Below are 10,087 nucleotides of genomic sequence, written 5' to 3'. Positions count from 1 at the left end.
CGGACTCAGGGAAGCTGGTCAAATTCCCCCGGGGATTTTCTCTCGGAAAATGAGGCCGAGCTGTGCAAATAAAATCAAGTGAAGCGTCACATCAAAAAAGACATGTCTTAATGATTTTAAAATATCCTCCCATGCGGGAAGGCGTACATGCAAAAGAAGAAGCGAGCATTTGCATATTTAGCAAATATCTTTAAAGTTAGGCAATTAGACTCCCTAAGGACTGAAAACACCACAATGGAAGCATCGTGTCGCTCTTCCATGAAGGCACAGTATGGAGTTATTCACTGCCAGCAAGGCAGATGTCAATTTCCTTTTGTTTTCAATAAACTACTGACAAAATGTGTCTCTGGACAGCGAGAGGGACAGCCGTATGCATCTGCAGCAATAATAAAACCAGCGGTTGTGTGGTTGTTTTCAGTTAGAGAAGGTAAATGAAGGTTAAATATTAACATGCACATATTGTGGACATATATGCCGCCTTAAGTTTGGACTTTATGCGTGAACTAATGGTTTAACACATAACTTTAGTTACTTTAGAAAAGGTGCGTCGAACCCATTTTCACTTCAGGCCGCATCGAGATCATAAAAGGGCAAAATGTGTGGATAGAACTGCCTATTGACAAACTGTTAAAGTATTATTGCTTTCTCTGTGTTTTATTTGTATTTCTTATGAATAAGGAACCCAATTTTTCACATTTATATGTTTTCACATTTATATGTTTTCCCCTCATTACAAATAAAAGCTCTTTTGACTGATAAAATATATTTTTTTAAGCATGCAACTTCTATCTTGAAATTCTTCTTCAGTGGCACTTTAGACCTCAGAGGATCTCAAAAATACCTGTGTCGGTTTTGGCTTAAGGGACTTGAATTTGACACGTGCTTTAGAGACCAAAAATTAGGTGCAAATGTTTGAACTTAATGGGGTTTATCTTCTAATACATACACAGTAAACTATATATTCGTTATGTAACATTTACATTTTGTAACGATTTCTCTTGGCAAGGTGTAAAGCAACTACCTTTTTATTCCATTAAGCCTGGATCTTGTTGAATGTGTGGTGTATTTCCTGGCATAGACATTTGGTTTATGAACAGTTCATAAATGTACCTTAGTTTTGAGGTGAGGGTCATCCCAGAGCGCAGGTGTCAAAGGGTCGCTGTCCTGCAACTTTTAGATGTGCCTCTGCTGCACCACACCTGAATAGAATAATTAGGTCATTAGCAAGGAGAACGTACAGTATCTAGAAAAGATGGAGGTAATTAAGCCATTTCATTCAAGTGGTTTGTACCTGTGACACATCTAAAAACTGCAGGACAATGGTCCTCGAGGACTGGAGTTTGACACGCCTGTCCCAGAGTGATGTTTGCCTGTTTTATCTCTTTCACAACCCATTGTCATGTTGAAACTCCCAGTATTCTCCAAGTTCCAATTGGCTACATGTTCATTTGCGGTAAAGCTAAAGAATTTGGACGTAATCCTCCAAGTTACGTTTTATTCCACTCGCTTTGTGCAGTGCATCGGCGAATCGGTCTCACAGCCTGACGCTGCCACCACCGTGCTTGACAGTTGGTGCAGTGTCCTTGGTTTCAAAGAGTTACCTCGACTACCCCAAACGTTGCTCTTATCATGGTAGCAAAAAATGTGATCTTTGTCTTTTCTGACTATAGAAAGCAATTGTAAGCAACTGTAAATGTACTAGTTTTCTTTCAAAACTTGTCCATGTCTGAAGGTCAGGCATCCAAAACATGCATAACACCTAACGGTGGAGGGGGAAAAAAGAAGAAAAAAAAAAAGCTCTGGTAAATGAATGACAAAAACCCCAAAATCCATGTGATAGTAATTTTCATGTTGCAAACTTTTGAGCTGAACTGTATGCAGGGGATCACCTTTTTGGCATTAATGTACAAAGACAGAGTGGAAACAGCCTAATCTGTTAAATTGAATCAAAAATGTTTGAAAAACATTCCAAGTATGTAAAGTATTTACCTTTGGGATGCATTCGGTGTCCTGGACGCTCACTTATTTCAACATCAGCCAACCTGGACACTATTCTCCCAGTTAAACTGGTATTTCCGAGCTCATGGCCACACCTGTAATGTCTCCACAATGTGTTTTTCCACAGTTGCTGCTTTTATTATCCTGAAAAGCACAAGTAAACAAACAGCCACATAAACACCTGCAGAACTCTTCTGTGCTGGTAATGTTTCCGTTATCCAATTTCACCATGACAACATGCCCAATGTCTCGTACACACACACACACACACACACACACCCCCACACACACACACGCACACACACACACACACGCTAATGGACTCACAAGGTGAAACCAGTAAGAGCTTTTCTGTCGTAGCTCGAAACACACTCAACAAGGCCCAAACTTGGCTCCTGTATTGTTCAGCTGCTGCTTTTGCGGCTTGCGTCCTCTGGGACAAATGTTTTGTCCGGAGAGCAAAAATTTCTCAGGAAATCACATTTGATTGAGATCCACGAAAGTCATGCAGAAAACATTCCAGCCCTTGACACAAAAAGTAAAGTTTTTCTTGAGTCTGTTCCAGATTTTCTTTTAATCAAACTTTTCAGTTCAAAAATTGAAACAGTTTATGTAATGCGGTGTAACCACCCTGAAAGCCACAGTTTTTTGTTTTTTTTTCTTCCTCCAGCTGAATAGCTGGTTAATGACAACAAAGCAGACATGTGAAATACTGAAAGTGCTTCTGTTCAGTACTGCCACATCAGATTTCTCAGTAATGGTGTAAAACTCCAAACTGAAACCCAAACTGTAAGCCGTGTTTGGACATGTGTAACTGTAACTCCAAATCCACCTTTCATGATTTTCACCCATGTGTCAAAGATGATAAATAGTAAAAAAAAAAAAACAAAAAAAAAACTATTTTAGTTGGGTCTAGGATTAAGAGTCGCTCTTTATTTTCAGGTTTATTTTCAAGCGAGGGAAACTTTTCTATGATAAATTAAAACTGATTTCAGTGAAACACTTCCCGGAAGGGCTGAATGTTGGATCAAATTCGACGAACATAAATACCCATTCATCACTCTAAACCACAGCAGCTTCATGCTGTTTCCATGTCACACAAATGTCAAAATGGATTATGGTAAGAAAACTTGTTTTTGACTGGTAGTAAAAAGAAAGTACATCCTCTGTCAATTCTCGGGTTTTAACGTATAAATGATCTGATCATTACCAGGTTCTAAAGTGATTTAAATCTAACCCCAACCGTACATAATCGCACACCACAGCTTCCACCATGTCATTATTTATTAAACAAAAAGATGAAACCAAAGCTGACAAGTTCATAAAAAAATAATAATAAATAAAACTAAAGTACTCCTTATGTGTGCAAAAATATTTGAAACCCTACAATTTAAGATGTTGAGGTTTCGCTGTGAGTGTAATTATGCCAATTTATTTTTAAGCCTGTGGTGTAAGAGATGCATTTTTAACATTCCCCTAATTGCAAAAGTTGCCTATGAATAAATAAAAAACATTATTACTATATTTTATAAAACTTTTTATTTTCTGAAGAAAAATAATATTTTTGCATTCTTCAATACATTTTTGTCCTGTGTATTCGAGTCATAATAATATGGTTTGGACGTTATAGTCAAGACAGACATGCTTGATTTAGAGGAACAACATATTTTCTGTGATTTTGCATATTTGCATAGCTCTGAGTAAGAAAGGTTTTTCTACTCCTTTTAGATTATTTACACCAAGTACAAAAGGAGAATGACGTTGCTGCTAAGTGTTCCATGGCAATAGATGAAGACCTGAGTTTTAGGGCTGACATGAAAGAAAGCGAGTAAAAGTATTTTATTGGGACCACCCAGGAGAGTCTTTCTAGTCTTGCTCAATCAGAGATGATGGTGTCTTATCATACTTATATATTAATAATAGGATAGCTATAAAATTAGGTTCACCTATATTCAGTACCAGCAAATAAATAAACAAAACAAAATTATTTTAAAAATGGTAATTGGGCATCATATATACAAACCTATTGCAGTTAAAAAGTAGCTTGAACACAGAAAAATTCATCTGCCTAAAGGCTGCTGACATCATTTAGACTGGTCAAGATTTACATGAAGATTTTGCCTCTTTTTTTACCCATTATTTGAGAAAGCTGGAGCTTTATCAAACTTAAACAATTAGCTAAGCTACAGCTTTAATATACCACAGAGGATTCAGTTAATATATTATAATATATTATAATCCAACATGAAACAGAAGCTATAAAATAAAGCTTCATCAGTCGGCCCCACAGAGGAGCGATTGACCATGCATGGGGCTCCAATGTTGTTGCTGTCCGACGGTCCAGGCAACAGAATGTGCAAACACTGGCATTTGCAAATACCACAAAACATGAACAATTACAACAAAACGTATGTCTTTTCAAATAGAAGTAAAATACATACATACTTATGCTGGGCTTCACATGCAGTGACACAGTTAGTAGCACTGTTGCCTTGCAGAAAGAAGGTCCTGGGTTTGAATCCATGGAGTCTTTCTGCATAGAGTCTGCATGTTCTTACTGTGTGGGTTCTCTCCAGATAGTCTGTCTTCCTGCTACAGTCAGGAAACATGACTGTTAAGTTAATTGATCTCTTTAAGTTGTCTTTTAGGTGTGAGTCCCCCGGATTCGAGTAAAGTACTTTTTGTTGGAAGATTATTCTATTCTATTCTATTCTATTCTATTCTATTCTATTCTATTCTATTCTATTCTATTTAACATAGTGAGTGGGGCAATTAATTTTTCCACATTGGACTAAGTTGGATTGAACTGTTTTCTTCTTATATCATACATCCACCTTAGAGGTTTGTATCGTTGATGGACATAACATTTGATTAATAATCTGAAACCATTAAGTGAAGCAAAAAAAAAACAAAAATAAAAAACAAAAAAAATATTTTTTATAGCACTGTACGTCAGGGGTGCCGCATAGTGTAGAAGCAGAACAAGCGTCCCACATACAGAGTACATCATCCATCCTGAGGTAGATTGCCAACCCTGAGACCTTTGCTCCACGTCTTCAGCCCTTTTCCTGTCTGGTTATTGTCAAGAAAGACTTCTAGTGCAGAAAAAAAATTAAAATCTACGCATCTCCTTCTAAACATCATAGTAGTTTTTTTTTTTTTTTTAAAGTCTATCCTGAGAATTTTGCCAGTTCACATTACTGTCATTACGGACTTGGTGTTTATTATTGAGAGCACTTTAGATTTTGATTGCTAAGACCACCCACACCAGCACTCATGTGCTGAAGATAACTGAAACACAACTTTAATTGATTCCTGGTGAGAACATTTGGTCATGATGAAAATCAACCGAGTTACTTTCTCTGGAAAGTGAAATCGTTAACAGCTAAGAGATTCATCACGTAGGGCATGACTTTGGTTGCTACAATTGCTTCTTGTGCGTCTACACGCCGCTTTTCTGAGAAAGGGATATATGTACTGGTAAATACCAGGGAGTGCGAGCCTCGCTGGCCAATCATGACGTTCACCCTCTACAGTAAATGAGTGCGGTTCGCAGCAGAGGTTACATAAATGTTTTATGTGCTGAAGTCGCTGTTGACTGATTTGTCATTAACACACATGTGGGCAGTTTGTGCTACTACTGGTGCTTTTAAATACGAACTGCACTTTCAGCGAGGACCACTAGCCAAGGGTTGTTTTGTGGTTACCGCTTCAGAGTCAACCCTCAATCCAGGAGTGTGAATCACTCTCTTAATTAGAGAATGCAGCCCTGAACCACATGTAAACAATTAGCCCTCAGGATAACAGGGTTCTGTGTGCCTGTGCGCATGCTAGACACACATATTTTGAGTGTTGCTACATTTTCCAGACCTTCCTTCAAGCAATGTAACAGAGAAAGTTCAAAACACATTAACAAGAAAGACCGGTTAGATTTTATGGGAGATCTCAGTTATCTGTAGGGACATTGCTTTGGTGTTCCTGTCTGCAGCAGTATCCATCAGCAGTGAATTTCAGAAGTTTTAACATTTCATCATCAGATTTATTTTCTCCAGTGTTAGTCAGGCAACAAATAACCCCCAGAAAGTAGCTACAGTCTCTGAAATGTACCCACATTGCCAACACAATGATGGGCTTTCTAGTGAAGAGAAGATGATACATTGTTCTCTTTTTTTTTTTTACAAATAAAATCTGAGAAGCTTGCTAAAGCTGATATTTTATCCATCTATTCGTATCTTTTGCAGTTAGCGAAAGATCCTTGTTGTGGTAACCTGATTAGATCACCTTCTTCCACACGTTTGTTGCATCTCTCAAATGTCTTGTGGCGAACTTCAAGCAAAATTGTTTGCTTCTTTCTGCAATTACATTTCCCTCATCACTCTTTCATTAAGATCAGATTTATAGGCTGTGTCAAGAACCAGTAAACGTCCCCTAAAAGAGTCAGCGAGGTAAAAATCGATCACATTCACTGAATACAAAGACATATACTCTGGGATCACATTTTCTTTGAACATCTGACAGCAAAACGCCCGAAGTGATCAGATGTGTTGCCCCCAACAGCAGTTTTTACAAAGAGACTGCCCCGCCCAAATCACACAGTAACCTTCCCCTTACTCCGCTCTTCCCTCTTCAGCTGCAGGTGCAAGGTGAAAACTAACCCACTACATGGAGGAACTAATCCTCCACCCGGATTCACGACGCCCCCCTGTCCTCACACTGTTCTTCAACAAGTAGTTATTTATCATAAACCACTTGAATGACACAATACATGCTTCAAAGGTCTAATGTCAAAATTAAAACCTGAACCTGACCTTAAATGATCATTCATTACAACTGGACGCTTGATAGTTTTCTCAGTGAATTATTTTTTCATTTTTATTTTTCTAAAACTGAGTCTTAGTGGATTTCTTAAGCGTTATTATTATTGGCTGCTTAGCTTTTTTTTTGTGTGTGTGTGTGTGTGTGTGTGTGTGTGTGTGTGTGTGTGTGTGTGTGTGTGTGTGTGTGGGTGACAGTGTTTACACTTTTGCCGAACAATACCTTGTGAAATTAAATGTTATGCACACATTGATTGTATTTACTAATTGTGTTACTTTCTTTTGCACTGGATCTTATTAAGGGGGTTTCAATTTTCAGATTTTGATCAAACTTTGAAAACAGTACGTCATTTTCCCTCCACTGCTCAATCATGTGTTACTTTGTGTCACTCTATCGTTTCAACAAGAGTCTCTCAGTGAAAACATACGGTGAGGGACTTGTGCTATGTGGAGAATATTATAACAAAACTTCAGATGAAAAATGGTCCACAACTGAAACATTTATTTAAAAGTTCAGCTGTATGTATTGTGATTGCTACTTTGGAAGAAATATCCTTCTGTATTTTACACTCATGAACTGTGGACAAACAAAGCCCTATATGAACCACTGTACAAGTGGCTGTACATATAGTTTCTATTATGCGCTATATTGTGGTTGCTTATGATGGGATTTACACTTTTGAACAAAAAACAAGTAGAAAAAAAAACAGGCTTCCACATTTGTCTCTTGTTTGCAAAAGAAAAAAAAATCCAGAGCCATAAAAAAAAATAAAGCTTTTATGCAAAACTAACATCAACACATTCTTCAGCATAAAAACAACATAAGTTCATAGGAGTAAATGGTGGCAGAGGCCAAAAGAAACTGCTGACGAGTTCTGTCACTCATAGCAAGACTGTAAAATAAAGGACATGTGTGTTTGGTTTGAAATGCGTTTCAAAGATAACCCAAGAGAAACAAACATCCCAATCAGCAACGAGGACTGATTAATGACTGTGTTCTGTCCAAAGCGAATGAGGCGCTTTGCTTTGAGGAGTGCAGCTTTAAATCTTGGCTGTAAGTCGGAATATCTGGTTATATTTCTCAGCTAATGCTGGATGTATCTGAGTGCTTTTTGTCTCCAAATGAAAAGAACTTTAAGACAGGCCACCCTTTAATAGCAGCAGCAAATCATAACTTTCCTCCTCCTTACTGAAGCTTTTGGTTTTGCACAAATACTGCTGCTCCGGGGGAGCAGTGGTCCAATTAAAATAAATCTCCTTTTCTGTTAAGAGCCTTCCAGTATTATCAGTCCTTCAGTGTTCTTTAAGGAACTGATCAAGCAAATGCCCTCAGCAAATTTTCTGTCTGATGGGGTTCCTAAGAGATCCAAGGAAGAAGAGTCCTGTCTCCCATAGTCGTCTAATTTCGTGATTGATTAGTCTCACTGTCTTCTCTGGTCTTTTTCCTTGCTCTCCTAGGCGCTGTTCTATCTATGCGTCCAAGACCTCATTATGGGTAATATGTGTGTTTGTTGTGTATTAATACACCGTAGCATCCAGTAGACAAGGTTCTGTGTTGAGCTGTATTCTTTTGCATCAGACTGTACCTTCTATCTACAATCTAAAATCTAGCATTAATATTTTTTGTGTCTCTTCTGTGTTCGAGGAAACACGTGCTTCGCATTTGTTCCCCTCGAATAAATAGAAAGCATGTGTTGCTTTGCATTTGTAGGATGCTTGGAGTCTTTCTTATATTGGTGTGTCCTTTAGTGATGTGGAGATATAACACAGGTGGACCACATCTGTTTATTTGGTTTTCTTATTTCCTCTCAAAGACACTCATTTTGCATAAAGGCTGTAGGCCTGTGGAGCCGCGCGTTACATTTTCAAACTAAACTTTTCCTGTTGACAAAGGGATGTTTCTTTTTGTTGTTGTTGTTGTTTTTTAAAGCTGTTTACTTTGCATAACATTAAAAGAGTGTCTTTATTTCAACCGAGATTCATGTATGTGCTCATCAGATGCTTAGCTTAGCTTGATTCAAAACAAATATTTGAAATACGTGTCACCATTTCTGTATCATAATGTTAGCACTTGGGAGAAAAATCTGTGAAAATGTTTTGAAATTGGCTGATGGCTGCAGTAATTAGAAGCTGTGCAGCATGGGTCTTCAAGGATCTAGTGAGTCAAAAAAGGATAAGAGAAGTCGGTATGTGGTTTCATGTTTACTGTGATGGATGGGCAGTGTAGCCTATGTTCCCTCCTCTGTCTCGGTAACACTTTAGATTAGATGCTGGTTACTGTTTGTTCTCGTCGTTAACGGATCATAAAGAATCTTTGCAGTCTGAGAAGATTTTCACCATGGATGTGGAAGGGCTAAGATGTAATCTTTTCAGCACACAAAGCAGGCTTAAGTTTGAAAATTATTTACAAGCAGAAGCCCTTTACTAGAAGTTCTAATTAGATGTTGCCTAAAAAAGCAATATGTGCATTTCCACTGCAAAACAAAAAAAGTGCAAGCCCTTAATCTAAATGAATCTGCTCAGTTGCCAAGAAGGGGAAGCTCTGTTGGACTTGTGCTGTTTTCTTTTTCATTGGATTTGGGTCTTTGCTTGTTTATGACTACACCCTCTGAGCCTCCATTTAGTTTATTAAGACCAACAAAAACTAAAACAGCTGACAACTGAAGTAAGTAAATTATCACTTGATCCTGTGGTTACAATAAAATGTTCTGCTAGAAAATTTTAACTCCTTGTGTTCATAAATTTTTTATTCACTACTTATACATGTGTGAACACAGTTCTGTGTCACTTTATATTGTGTTAAGCATTTTAGAGCATATTATCAAATATCTCTTATAATTTTTAACTGTGTTATACACAGACTTTCACAGATTTCAATTGTCTTCGTGTCACTATGTTTTTTTTTTAAATACTTTATGGTATGTGACAGATATTCTATGAGAAAATCAATTTCCTCCTCCTCTCTAAGCTACTATAGTGATCTGCAAAAATGCACCGCTCCTGGTCAAATACAACTAATCAGAGCCAGGAGGAAGGTTGTAGTGCTGTCTATCACACTTGTGTACACGCTGCTAAATGTGCTAATGGCAGAGAAACAACTCTTTACTGGAAAACAGTTCAACCGCTGTCATCTGTGATCATGATAGCTAGCCTGAGCGTTCATAACAGGACAATAGTCATGAATGCCGCATCCTTGCAGCAGAGAGCAAGGATGAGAGTGTGAGCAGTGCATACACAGGGATGATTGACAGCAATAAAACACTCCTGTTTCTGAT

The sequence above is a fragment of the Poecilia formosa genome, unplaced genomic scaffold, assembly GCF_000485575.1.
Source record: "Poecilia formosa unplaced genomic scaffold, Poecilia_formosa-5.1.2 Scaffold273, whole genome shotgun sequence".
Lineage (NCBI taxonomy): Eukaryota > Metazoa > Chordata > Actinopteri > Cyprinodontiformes > Poeciliidae > Poecilia > Poecilia formosa.
Note: the sequence above shows the minus strand (reverse complement) of the source record.